Source organism: Myodes glareolus, chromosome 24, assembly GCF_982192425.1.
Source record: "Myodes glareolus chromosome 24, mMyoGla1.1, whole genome shotgun sequence".
Taxonomy (NCBI): Eukaryota; Metazoa; Chordata; class Mammalia; order Rodentia; family Cricetidae; genus Myodes; species Myodes glareolus.
The window spans coordinates 37,941,202-37,956,354 of NC_142049.1; the positions used below are offsets into that span (position 1 = coordinate 37,941,202).

A 15,153-nucleotide genomic window follows, 5' to 3' on the forward strand; every position below is an offset into this window, starting at 1 on the left:
ATCTGGACTTTAGTCAAAGCCTCATCAAAAACAACACCAGAGAAGAAAATGTGTCCCAGAGAACTGCAGGATACAGAAGCAATGGGGAAAGCAAGAAATTTTTGCGAAGAGTGACCCTTTTCTGTTTGCAGTGCAGGAAATGGGCTCTAGTCTGAAGCCACTGATTCAGCCATAAAATCTGTGATTCCTAGGTTAGCCTTAGGTTCTGTATTTTCTGAAATGAAGATTTTCTTAAAATGTCTCTACCGGACAACAACCAGGTTGTGCTGATCTTATGCATCTTTGGAGGCCACACTAGGAAAAGTGCTATGTTGGTAAATTGCCTCAGTTACCTGGGAATATGAAAATTTCAAGGGTCTGATTCTCCCATCACTATGCTGGGGTCCTGACATGGCATTTCTGAATGTGATACCAGGAAGCCGCAATCGGCAGCACAGTATCACAATCAGCCATCAGCAGGGAAAAATGGAAATTTTCAGGTAGATAGGCAAAATACAGACCCAAGAAGTCCTATATGTGATCACATCCTAGTTAACTCACAATGATTTCTCCTTTTTGATAATTGAATTCTGGTCCTAGGTAAACTACATTTTTTTCCTGTCTTTCACTTTACTTTCATTTTTTCTGTCAGAAGAAACATAGAGATCAGGGGAGAAATGTGTCAGCAGCTGTGATGGTGATCTCCAAGGTAACCACAGGCTTTGTTCCTATTGGTGGAATTGAGATCACTCTCCTCATTGTTCAGGGAAAAAATTGAAGGCACGCACTCCTTCAGTCAGAAACAAGGAGAGATAACAATATTGCCATGCACTTCCAAGTCAGCCTCTGGGAATTTGCTAGTTCTCTGCTCCAAATGTTTTTACCTGAACCCTGAATGTGCAGGGCCCAGACCCGGCATACTGCTCTTGACATATTTATGAGAAAAAGGCCAGGGATATTCGCAGTCAGGTAATGGTTTATTCCTGCTTTTACGTTCTGAGTCACTTGTTATTGAATGTGCATCATGTCTATCTCTGTTTATGAAAATTCTCCTTCTCTTTGAACTTGTGGTACCACTTTCTCTGTTTTGAAACACTTCAGTATCTGCAAGAAAATATATCAATTCTGGTTTCAGTATCCGACAGTGTCATGAGGAGTCATGCCCTTTACTCTATTTATGGAGTTTCATTGTGAAAATGGGTATGGCATTGCAGGGTTTTTTATGTAAAAACTTAGACTCATTGAAAATGTTATGTAGTAAAATCTGTAAGCACTTCTGTATCAGTCACCAAAGACTATGAATTTAGAATAAGGAAAAGAAGAGGAAACATATTTCTTACCATCCTTTTGCATTTCAGGTTCTCACACGCTCAAATATCCTGCTTTGGCTGAACAAGTCTTTTTGTTTTTCCATATAAATTCTCATGTACATGATATTTTCATAATTTAGGTCCATTCCTAATTAGGAAATCAGACAGCATAAACTTTTGGGGAAATCAAGAGCTTATTGATGATGGGTGCTAGTATTACATACTTCAATTAAAAATAATTAACAGAATAGATTTCTTTGTTATTGTGTGTCTTGTTTTTATATGCTTTGAAAAAGTGGATATATTATCTTGTAAATTCATCTCAGACTCTAAACCTGTATGTCTGCTAGTAATGTTGAGACTGGAAAACCTTGGTACTTTAGAATCAAAACCCTCCACTTGAATCTGTCACAATATTTCTGCCATCCTTAAAATATAAGTGTATGAAGCTTTCAAGTAGGTTTACAGACATGAAACCTCAAAACATAGTACTACATAGCATTTTATTTTCTATAGAAAAATCTTCCCTGCGTATGCTATTTTCCTACTAGTATGAAAGAACATCTCTTATGAGGGTCAAATGATTCTCAGATATATGAGCATATCAATATTGAATTAGATGATGGAAAAATAAAATATATTATTATTATAAAAGTCTGTCATAGATTCCTAGCCATTAAGGCTATTTGAGTTATTCTTTCCATCACATCATCTTAATAGCAATATTTACTTGATTTCTGTCCTGATTTTTTGACTTTTATGATGAAAATACTTCTGACTTCTTACTATTTTCTATTTTTGTCATGTAGCTAATAGGAGGGTTAATCTGCAATCATAGAACAAAGAGTCAATGTGATTTAAATTACTCATAATAGGAAATGTATTAACATTCTATACTGATCGATGTATGTAGAAATTTCCAAAGAAAGTTCTTTCCACTGTATTATCATTATAAGCATATGTTTGAAATGGTCTGTGAATGTCTAGTTGTGTACCTATAGCCATGACTTCACCCAATAAACAAATATAATGACACACTATTTTGATCTGAGTGAGAAATAGCTGATATGCCTCAGAGTATAAGAAGTTCAGTTTGACAATGTCTCTCCTAATATACTATGAAGCCTATATTACTTTCTAATGTTTATATAAGTTTATGTATATGCACATGTATGAGACTGATTATGCATAATTATATTTATACATACATATGCATGTATGTGTTTACTTTCTTAATGTAGTTTAGAATTTTATACATGAGTACTGTATTTATGTTATTTTACACTCAATTCTGTTTTTTCTTTGAAAATATATCTATACTAAAATTATCAGAATAAGCCCTACAGTATAACAAATTTTGCACTTCCCCTCAGGTAAATCAAATGAGACCCTATAGGGGTTAGTGAGAATGGGATGCGACAAGAGACACAGGCATTGGAGACAAGACAGGATTTTGATCAAGTCTTGTTTATTCCAGGGAATAATATAGGGTAAGGGAAAGGAGAAAATTCTTCTTGTGAACATGAGTAACTAAGCAACACATTGGCAACCTAACCATGATCTAATTTTCAGGCTTAAAAATCCCTAATTCAACATAAAGAACAGACACAATGTTCAGAACATGGGAACAATGGATCAATAACTCCTTGCAGAGTTAGTATTAGACAGACAACTGTTTCCCTACTTCATCACATCTGTCTCAGGATGATCCTGTACTCTAGGCCAATTGTGTTCCCTGAACTTTCTCCTTCCCCATTTTTATTTGATGCCAAAAGATGTTTTAACCATAAAATATGTAAATTTTTGCATATTTATTGGTTGAATAAAATACTCATATATAATCAAGAATAAAAGAAACATTAAAATGATTACAATAAGCATACAACTGGAGATATGAAGAATACTTTCTAAAATTCTTTTAGGATATGTAAATTTGTCAGCAAAAATTTGTGCAATGGAGGAGGCATCGAAATTAGGATATGATTTACCAAATGTAAATCCTATATCATCACGTGAGTGATCAATGTGAGATTGAGTAGAGATATTGTCCAAAAGATAAGCTTGAATAACCTTCCAATTATGTAAAGAATCATTGTAAAACAAATCAGTAATGCAAAAAATGGTTGATTTCCAATCACAATGCAAGGAAATTTGTTCTTGTCAAGATAGATAGATCCCATTGTTTTCTTAAATACATCAATCTCTGTCTGAAGCCGAGCACCTACTTGAGCTTTCTCTATCCAGAGTACATGAGAGTCTTTATGTCATTGCTCTACAAAGTGTTTTGTCTGCAAGGACATATGTAAAGCAAAACCAACCACAGAAGCAGAAGCAACAACAGAAATAAAATTAAGAATTACAGCTATTACTATACTGAACATGTGCTTTATTCTTTTCAATATCTTTTTGAAGAATTTTACAATATTAGCCAGAGAATTTGGAGCCCAAGAATGACCCAAGTAAAAGGCAGCCAAATACGTGTATGCTGTTGTAATATCATAAGAGATTGAATAGGATGCTTAAACTCATCAGAGATAGTAATATATAAATGCAATTGACAATCATAACAATCAATTGCAGTTGTAGAATTAATTCTTCCAAAAAAAAATACATGTCGTATTGGCAAACAATCAGTAATATTAGTACTTCCAAATAAGGGAAATTTGTAAGTAGTAGTAGATACTACTGTTGCAAAAAATGAGTCATTTAAATGCTGAACATGTATTAAGGCAGGAACAATCTTCTGAATTGCAGTAGGAGCTGTGAGTAAGGCAATGCGATTATCACTGATTCCTCTATCTCCCCGTGCCAGAAGATGTCTTCCAGTTATCATTTCATTCTCGGCTCAATTCAACCTGGTAGTATTAAGCAAATTACAAGTGATAATATTCCATTCAGAACAAGTGTTAATAAATTGACCATATGCTCCCCAATGGATCTATTTATTTTGAACTATTTTGCCAAATTTTCTCAAACAAGTCTACCAAATTAATGGCTGATATTTTAAACCATGATACGTATTATCTGGACATACAGGATATGATAATTTGTAATTTTCAATAATATTTTCCCAGGTCTATTAATGAACCATGCTGAAAGTCTTTGAAGACAAGTATGAGATATGCCTATTTTAATACCAGGTTGTAATAATGTAATCTCACTGATAAACAAGGACAATTTCCAAAGCTTATTGGCTTTCTATCATCCTTATAAGTAGTATTATAAGATGTCCCATCAAATTTATTCAGATAAGTCAAGTCATTTCAAGGAGGAGAGAGGATACTTACAGTACTATACACTAAAACATCCGTATCTCACCAAAAGAGAGGCTTTAACCTAGGTGTACAAGGGATATAAACACAATAACTTATACCCGATCCCTGAACAGAAGAGACATTAACAGAGCACATACAGTCAGAAAACAATTTTCGGCTGTAACCCATCTTTTGTACTGCTGGACAATAATCTGACCATAGGGCACAAGAGATTTCACCTGACCCCAAGTTTGTGATCGTGGTGAAGACCAATGTTGTCAATTTAGCTTCCATGAATATAATTTTACCATGGCCTATATTGGAATGTCTTCTTCAGGATCCATAATTGTTACTCATCCTGTAGAGAGAGATTGCGATACCATCTCCCTTTCTCCATTAGCAATGCAGAATGCTATTCAGCATCTTGGCAATTTTTCTGCTAGTTGAACATTTGAAGTATAAGCAAAATATTTCTCTACCCTAGTGAGAATATCCCTTTGGGGCAGATTTGAGAAATTTAATATGAATTAATGTAAATTTACCCTAATGCTTCCAAATATCTCACATTATTTTCATACAAAAATCTTCCTTTTTAAAATTTCAATTTTCTGTATTAAAATGTAATGAACTTTAAAGTATGATTTGCTTCTCAAAATGGAATTTTCTATTGAACATATGGATGATTAGCATTAGTATGTAAATGTCCACGTTCCTCTTGAAAATAGGAAAAAGTTACCAATGATCCCTTAGAGCATTTCCAAATTTTTAAATGTCAGATCTCTAGACATTTTGCATGTGATCAGAGTTTATAAACTATTCAAAAGGCATTTTGAATATCCTCTTTAACTAACCTTAATTTTACCTTAGCTTCTTTGGTAAGAAACTGATTTGTCCATTTCCAAACATTTTAAATCTTTTAAATTTTTATTTTCTTTTTGCAGATTATAATAAATGGTGGTCATAGTTTCAACACCCAATTGCAGTTTTCTACTTTCAGATGTAATGCCTTTTCATTCATTCCTATAATTATTAATATTTCCTGTTTCCTAAACTGATAGCTTAGCTCACTATAACACACATTGGCATTTTTATATGCTTGGCATTTTAAGAAGTTATTTCCTTGCTTCTTCTCCAATTAGAGTTCTTTCTACTGTTTGTTTTAGCCGAGCTAGGAATTCAATATATAAGGCTCATTAGATTTCTGGATGACTATAATCCAACAACCATAGTTCTCTCCCATGCGGCAAAGATGCTCCAATGCTTCTATGCCTATTTCTCTCAGTAATTTATGTATTTCAGCTGGGGTATTAGCCTGATGATTAGGGTTATTACAAGCTCCACTTGCCTGTTAACACAGGAAAAATAATTTCCCTTAGCACAGGATTGTTGCTGGCTGTATTAATTTGAGCCTTCTCAAATTTAAAAACCCATATTTGCCATTGCAAATATTTAGGCTCCTTTTTATTCATTTTCTATACCTTATCTTTTAATAATACTTTCTCTTCTATCCACATAACATTGTCAGCTATAAAATAATAATGCCTCTAAAATTAAAATTTATTGATTCTAATAAAATAGACAGTTATATTGAAATTTCTTGGCCCAAAAGCTTAATAGTAATCTTTATGAGCCTCTCTAACTCTCCATCAATTTTTCTCATCTATAAACATCTTTTATGTACTCAAAAAACCTTAACTTTTAATTTTAATATTTACCCCCACCCCATGTCTTGAATGCATGTCTCATTTCATGCTAAGTTATTGTCCCGTGATCGGTGTTCTGCTTACCGAGTTTTAGAACAAACACCAGGTTCCTGTGCTTCTCTTCCTCTTACTTATTCTTCACTTTATATGTGTGTCTCTGAACAGCTTCTTCACTGAATCCCGTGTTCCAGCCAAACGATGGGCACCAATTTACCCTGACACACCTTCAGTCAATGCGTCCCCAGAGGAGAAGTGAGAATGAGATGGGACAAGAGACACAGGAGATGGAGACAAGACAGGATTCTGATCAAGTCTTCTTTATTCAAGGGAAAAAATCCAGGTAAATAAAGGATAAGGGAAAGGAGGAAATTCTCCTCGTGTACATAGTTAAATAGGCAACATACTAGATAATAACTAGGGTCAGGAATAAAGTCTCTAATAGCAACAAGAAGAAAAGTCAGAATATTCAGGACATGGGAACAATGAAGCCTAAACACTTGGAGAGTTAGTATTTGACAGATCAGAGCAGCATGAGAAGCCAAGCACCACAGATGTGCGAAACTGAATCAGGGAGCAGTAACTCTCCACATAAAAATTATTATTTTTTATTGTGTAGATATGATTGTACAGATCAAAATTCCATACTGAATACTCACTGTTTTGATTTTATATAACTAATTTAACACTGACCTTTCTAATAAAAAAAGCCTATCAATATTACTATACAGTAGAAAATGATCCTTTCTTCTTAGCCTCCAACATTTGTCAGTGGCTTTTCTGGGAATTTTGTTAATTTAGAGAGTTTTCCATCTCTTTTGACATTTCAATGAGGGATGTCATTGTGCTAAGCATTTTTCATTGTTTCTTTGCTTTCATTTAATTTTAATAGGCATTTAAGATTTCTAAAGTTTTGTTCTTAATACTTTAACTTTATCTGTTTTTTTTGTGCAAGTGTCTTATAGGTCTAAGGATAGATATTTAGGACTGAGTTAGAAATTATATTCCTAAGAAAAGTTGCAGAGGAAGTTTATGATTATTTTTTATCATTATCTCCCTAACAATATGGAGTAGGCTCGATTGCTGCATTTGGCTAATTTTTCCCTTTGTCAATTATATATCTGCATTTAAAAAAAATATAAGTGCAAAAATTTAGACATGTCTATGTATATGAAACCGGTAATACCCTCAAAGAGCTAAATTTTGACAAATTATGACATTTGAAGTCACTGGAAAATCACACATTTAACCTTGATATGTTGTACTCTTGTTAGTTGTGGTTTTGACAGTAATAGTTTAGGATGAGTATAAGTAGAAATTATAGCTATAAGCATGGTTTAAGAGACTGACATTCAGATCCTAACAGTGTAAACAGTTATTTAAATACTTTATTTTTAAGATAAACAGTAAAACTTCATTTTATTTCCTTCTATGTATTTTTGTGTGGGAGACTTCTGAATGTTGCTCTTATTTGTTATATGTGTGGATTATATAAGAACATCAAAGACATTGTAGTGATCCTACCGTTTAATTTCAGGAGGCAGACAAAAATTGTAGAATCTGTAAAAATGCAAAAAATAGAATCAGAGGAAAGGAATTTGTAGAGAAGTGAGTTTTATATAAAAACATCTTTGTTTACTCCAAATAATAACCCTTATGTTATATTCTGCTTTTAGGTTCAAAAAAGTAACAGACTCATTGAAGGCTCTGTCCATAAACTGGTAATTTGAAATATTAACAACTGGATCTATTTATAATATATACGTGTAAAAAAATCTGGTATACTAACATTATCATATTTTACCAGGACATGGAGCATATACAGTGAATGAAGGAATCGCTAAGATTTTTTTGCCTGTTTTCATACCACATGTGTCACATTTCAAGGCTGTGGCCTGCTATTATACTAACACATACAAATAGTAACTGATTTATATTTATGTATATGTATACTTGTATTATTGCATTTAAATTGTGTAAATTTGCGTATGTAATTGTTTCATTACAAAATCCAGAGAATGTTCTACTGTATTCTGAGGAATATTATGAATTCAAAATATGAAAATGACTTATATTTTCATTAAATAATTAATTTATTCATTTATTTATTAAAAATTTCCACCTCTTCCCTGCCTCCCTTTTCCCTCCACTTCCCCCTTTCCCCTCCCTCTCTAATCTGAAGAGCAGTCAGGGTTCCCAGCCCTGTGAGAAGTCCAAGGTCCTCCCACCTCCATCCAGGTCTATAAAGGTTAGCATCTAAACAAACCAGACTCCCACAAAGTCAGTCCAAGCGGTGGAATCAAAACCCAGTGCCATTGTCCTTGGATTCTCAGTCAGCCTTCATTGCCAGCCACATTCAGAGTGTCCAGTTTGATCACATGTTCCATCACTCTCAGTCCAGCTGGCCTTAGTAAGCTCCCCTTAGATCAATCCCACCGTCTCAGTGGGTGGAAGCACCCCTCGTGGTCCTGACTTCCTTGCTCATTTTCTCCCTCCTTCGGTTCCTTATCTGGACCTTGGGAGCTCAGTCCAGTGCTCCAATGTGGTACTCTGTCTCTATCTCCATCACCAGATGAAGTTTCTATGGTGATATGCAAGACATTCATCAGTGTCTATGGGACAAGCCCAGTTCAGACACCCTCTCCTCTGCTGCCCAAGGAACCATCTGGGGACCTCTCTTTGGTCCTGGGAACCCCTCAAGAATAAATTCTCTTGCAAACCCTAAAATGGCTCCCTTAATTAATATATTTATTTCCCTGCTCCCATATCCACCCTATTACGTCTATTATATGTAACATAATTAAGTATAATTCAACAGCATAAACAAACACACATAAAAACCGACAAAAACAGATCACAGAGAATCAAAGCCAGATGGACTTGATATTGCAAAGGCGCAATTACAAACCAAAGATATAAATGGAGGCTTTCATATATACAGCTGAAATCTAGGAAAAAGCACCTGCATTGTTGCTGTGGCAACCAGTCATAATGAGCCAGGTTTGTCGGTTGTTAACTGGAGGCAAATCAAAGGGAAAATACATTTTATCCTGTGTTTTCTTATAAATGGCTCTGCTTCTTTTAACTATGCATAGGGAGGAGGGAGACACAGATGACACATCAGCTCTGAATGAGATCACCATGTTAAATGCAGTTCTGTGCTTTACAGTCCTTCGTTTGAGATCTCTCTTCTTATTGGTTCCTAGATGACATAAAAAGGTCTGCACTGAGGGATTTTGCCAGCCAGGCTCCTGGCTAAAATCCAGCTTTTAGCTGAAATTTAGACAGGAGATTGGCTATAAACAAACTCAGAGAACAAAATCTGTTGCTGAGACCTGCAGGAGACAGAAGCAATAGATACCTCGTAAAAGCAAAGAATTTCTGAGATTCCCCCTGCTTCTGATACGAACCACCTGTTCCTGTTTGCAGTAAGGGATTGTGCTTCAATGTATGAAGCCACTGCTTCAGCCTTAATATCTGTGATTTCTTGATTAGCCTTTGATTATGCATTTCCTGTAATCAAATTTTACTATGGGAGTCAATACCGGGCAGAAAATGGAAATGTACTGAACGCATGCGCCATTGGAAGACCCACTATAATAATTGCTATGTTACAGAATAGCTTCAAGCATCCCTGATTCTGAAAATCTCAAGTGGCAGTTTCCACAATCAGTGTGTTTAGGGAAGATGTCACAGCATTTCTGAATGTGATACCCGTAAGCTACAATTGTCAGCGAAGAATAATAACGAGCAATCCGCAGGCAGAAATGATGGATTTCAGGAAGATAGGCAGGATACAGACCCAAGAAGTGGGATATATGACCATCTCCTGATTACCTCTCAGTGGTTTCCCCTTTGATGATTGGAGTCTGGTCTGAGGTAAACTGATTTTTTTTTCTTCTCATCCACTTTTACTTTCATATTTTCTACCTGACAGTATTGTAAGATTTCTGCATATTCATTGCCAGCTAGGCAAGAATAGCACCTATTACTGTCAGAGGAGAAATCTAATCTCAGATATTCTAGCTCCAATAAACATCTGCATGAAACCAGCATTTGATTAATGTAAAAAAAAACACTTCTCCAATGAAATTTCAAAAACTGAAACTAAACGCATTATTAATCCAGTGCTCAGAAATCCTAGTATGCCTAATGGCGGGACATATGAAGCTGAATCCTCATTAAAGGGGCTATTTAACGAATTTAACTAATTGAAAAGAAAAGTTACAGTTATTTTCAGAGTGGCTGGCCATGAAATGGGCTATATTACAATGGATGGCTTGAAATTGGTGGACATCAAACTTCATTAAATAAATTCTCTTACCATATTAAATATATATATATATATGCATATGTGTGTGTTCCAGTTTTAATTGTGATTATGGTTCTAATATTTTAATCTACTTGTTTTTAAATAAATGATTACGAATTATTATTTAGACAACATTTATGTATATCGATTGCATGTAAGAAACCGAATTATGAAGTCAGCTTCATGCAAAGGCAAATGTGGAAATAACTTTAAGCATTAAAACAAGCAAATACAAATGTTAACAATTTTAAAATATTTAATTTTTTCCAGAAATCAATTAAACTGAATTCATTTCTTTATCATTAAGACACTATGGGCGACTATATTACAGTTGGGTCTATAAGGGTGAGGGTTTCAAATGTACATTTCATTCTACAATCCACCCACTTACGTGTACAGCACTCTGATCAACTTAAATATATTTTGCCCTATAACTAAACAACATGAGAAATTATACTTGCATTTCTTATTTGTATAAAATATGAAATATCTTATTATATGTAACAAATTTAATTATAATTTGACTGCATTAAAAAAAACACACGTAAAAACAGAAAAAAATCAAAAAGAATCAGAAGCCAAATACACTGGGCAGGACAGATTCACAATCAAAAATCTCCAGACAGGAAAGGAGGTTTCCATGTATATAGGTAGATTCGAGGCAAAAGCAGCTGTCAGCTCACTCAACATGTCACATTTTGCCAAGTTTTATCTGCTGTTAACTGTAAGCAAAATACAGGGTAAATTACATTTCATCCTGTGTTCCCCTGTCAATTGCTTGGCTTCTTTTCACAATACACGCTAAAGATGGAGACACAGATGACACATCAGTTATGGATGAGATCATCAAGTTAAATTCAGTCCTGTGCTTTCCGGTCCTTGATTAGAGATCTCTCTTCATATTGGTTCCTACATGGCATAAAAAGGTCTACACTGAGGGATTTTGCCAGTGGGGCTTTGACTAAAGTCCTGCTAAAAGCTGGACTTTAGTCAAGGCCTCCTCGTAAAGAACATCAGAGATGAAAATGTGCCCCACAGACCTGCAGGATACAGAAGCCATAGGAAACACAGGAATTTGTGAGAAGAGTCAACCATTTCTGTTCGCCGTGTAGGAAATGTGCTCTAGTCTGAAGCCACTGATTCAGCCGTAAAATCTGTGATTCCTAGGTTCGTTTTAGATTATGTATTTTCTGAAATGATGATTTTCTTAGAAAGTCTATACATGACAATACTGGGATGTACTGATCTTAGGCGACATCGGAGGCCTCAATAAGATCATTGCTAACTTGGCAAATAGCCTCAGGCACCTGGGAACCTGAAAATTTCAAGTGTAAGCTTCCCCAATAAATGTTTAGGAATTATGACATGGCATTTCTGAATGCGATCCCAGGAAGCGGCAATCAGTAGCACAGTATCACAATCAACCACCCGCAGGGAGGAATGGAAAATTTCAGGTAGACATGCAGGATACAGACCCAAGAAATCAGATATGTTCCCCTCCTACTTACCTCACAATGATTTCCCTTTTGATATTTGGATTCTGGTCCTAGGTAAACTGCATTATTTCCTGCCGTCTACCTTCACTTTCATATTTTTCTGTCGCAGCAAACATTGAGATGGGAGGGAGAAATGAGTCAGCAGCTCTGATGCAGATCTCCATGGTTACCACAGGCTTTGTTCCTATTGGTGGAATTGAGATCATTCTGCTCATTGTTCAGGGGAAATTTGAATTCACACAGTCCTTCAGTCAGAGGCAAGGAGAGCTTATAATATCGTCAGCATAGTGGGTCATTCCTAGTCAGGGTCTGGCTATATGCCAGCTACAGCTGCAAATATTTATAACTGAAATCTGAATGTACATTGGTCCAGACATGGCAGACTGCTCTTGACAAGTATATGAGATAAATCCCAGGGTAATTATCAATCAGGTACTGGCCCATTCCCAGTATTACAGTTTGGTGTCACCTGTAATGGTCTGTGAATCCTGTCCATCCCTGTTTCTGAAACCTCTACTTCTCTTTAATCTCGTGGCACTATTATCTCTGTCTTGAACACTGGTATCTGCAAAAAATTAATTAGCTTAAGGTTTTAGTATGTGACAGTGTCAAGGGGAGTCATACTCTTTCCTCTTTTCTCAGGATTATTGTAAAAATTGGTATGGCATAGATTTTTTTCATGAAAAGAGAATCATTGAAAATATTATAGAGTAACATATGAAAGCACTACGCTACCTGTCAATAAAGTCTCTGAATTAGAATAAGGTATACAAGAGGAACCTACTTCATATCATCCTATTGCTTTTGTTCTTTCTTTCTTTCTTTCTTTTTATTTTTTTCAAAGTTTATTAAAATATAAAAGTTTCCATTTTCGCCCCTCCTCCCAACACCCTCCCACTCCCCCCACTCCCTATTCTCTTCCCTCTCCATCCCTAAGAGCAGTCAGGGTTTCCTGCCCTGTGGGTAGTTCAAGTTCCTCCCTGTTCCCTCCAGGACCAGGGAGGTGAGTATCTAATCAGACTGGATCCCCAAAAATCCAGAATATGCAGAGGAAACAAGTCCCAGAGTCATTGTCAATGGCTTTTTAGAAAGACTTCGGGCCAGCCACATTCAGAGAATCCAGCCTCCTCCAGAGAATCTGGTTGGATCAAGCGCTCCTTCAGTCCCAGTCAACTGGCCTTGGTGAACTCTGATTAGATCAGTCGCCTTGTATCAGTGGGTGATCGCTCCCCTTGTGGTTCTGATTTGCTTTTTCATGTTCTTCCTCCTTCTGCTCCTCCTTTGGACCTTGGGGGGCTCAGTCTGGTGTTCCAATGTGGGTCTCCGTCTGCATCGCCATCCATCGCCAGATGAAGGTTCCCTCTGATCTTGCCCTCCCTGCTCACGTTCTTTTTCCTTCTGCTTCTCGGTTGGACCTAGGGAGTTAAGTCCAGTGTTCCAACGTGGGACCCCATCTCTATCTCCATCTATTGCCAGATGAAGGATCTATGGGGATAAGCAAAATATTCATCAGTATGGTTATGAGCCAAGGCCAGTTGAGGCACCCTCTCCTCTGTCCAGAGAACAATCTGGGGATCTCTCCTTGGACCTGGGATCCCATTTACAGTCAAGTCTCTAGTAAACCCTAAACTGACTTCCATAGTTGAGATATATTCTTCCCTGAGCCCATATCTATCCTTCCTCCCTCCCCCCCTCCCAGTCCCCCGAGCATTTCCCATTCCTCCCCTGCTCCTTTCTCTCTAACCTCCTACCCTTCCAACTACCCTCCCAACCCCCCATGCACCCTTGGTTACCTGGAACTCTTGTCTATTTCCAATCTTCAGGAGGAAAACTACCTGAATTTTCTTCAGGTTCACCTTCTTATTTAGCTTCTCTAGGATCACGAATAATAGGCTCAAAGACCTTTAATTATGGCTAGAATCCACTTATGAGTGAATACATACCTTATTCCTCTTTTTGGGTCTGGCTTACCTGACTCAGTAAAGCATTTTCTTTTTCTTTTTTTTTTTTTCTTTTTATTTATTTATTTATTTATTTAATTTTTACTGGGAACCCCTCAAGAATCAAGTCTCTTGCAAACCCTAGAATGGCTCTCTTGGTTGAGATATAAACTTCCCTGCTCCCATAACCATCCTTCCTCCCTCCCCCCACCCATTCCCCCAAGCCATCCCCAATTCTTGCCCACTCCCCTCACCCTAACCATCTTCCCTTACTTCCACCCCTCCCACCCCCCATGCACCCGACTTTGCTTGGCAATCTTGCCTAGTTCTACTATCCAGGAGGATAACTATATAAATTTTCTTCAGGTTCACCTTCTTATCTATCTTCTCTAGGATCACTAATTATAGACCAAAAGATCTTTAACTATGGCTAGAATCCACTTATGAGTGAGTACATACCATATTCCTCTTTTTGGGTCTGGGTTACCTCACTCAGTAAAGTCTTTTCAATTTCCATCCATTTGCATGCAAAATTAAAGATGTCATTGTTCTTTACCGCTGAGTAAAACTCTAATGTATATATGTTCCACACCTTCTTTAACCATTCTTCTATTGAGGGGCACCTAGGTTGTTTCCAGGTTCTGGCTCTTACAAATAGTGCAACTATGAACATAGTTGAACAAATACTTTTGTAGTATGATAGGGCATCTCTTGGGTATATTCCCAAGAGTGGAATTGCTGGGTCCTGAGGGAGGTTGACTTGCTTTTAAAGTTCTCACAGTCTCAAATTTGATGTTTTGATTAACATAGTCTTTCTGTATTTGCTTATAAATACTCTTGTGCACGATTCTCACTTTTTCCCATTCCTAATAAGGAAATCAGAAAGCATGATCTTTTTGGAAATCCAGGGTTTATTGATGATGGCAACGAGGTATTATATACTTTCCTTGAAAATGATTAATACAATACATAACTTTTTACTGTGTCTTGTGTTTTATGCTTTAAAAAAGTGATGCACTTATCTTGTATGTTCATCTCAGACTTTAAATGCGTATGTCTGCTAATAATTGTGAAGCTGGAAAACTTTGGTAGTTTGGAATCAAAAGCCTCCATTTCAATCCGTTACAATATTTCTGCCATCTGTAAAACATGCATGTACGAG

The 15,153-nt window shown here is 36.4% G+C and overlaps 1 long non-coding RNA gene across 1 annotated transcript; it reads right to left on the reverse strand.

Annotated features, from left to right (window-relative positions):
* Positions 1–2,740: 2,740 nt before the first annotated feature.
* Positions 2,741–12,514, reverse strand: LOC148118171 (uncharacterized). The gene is made up of 4 exons (XR_015736265.1): positions 12,064–12,514; positions 7,768–7,803; positions 4,577–4,625; positions 2,741–4,144 (listed from the first exon to the last, which is right to left on the reverse strand). It is a non-coding gene; the product is annotated as an uncharacterized LOC148118171 (long non-coding RNA).
* Between the last annotated feature and the right edge of the window lie 2,639 nt (positions 12,515–15,153).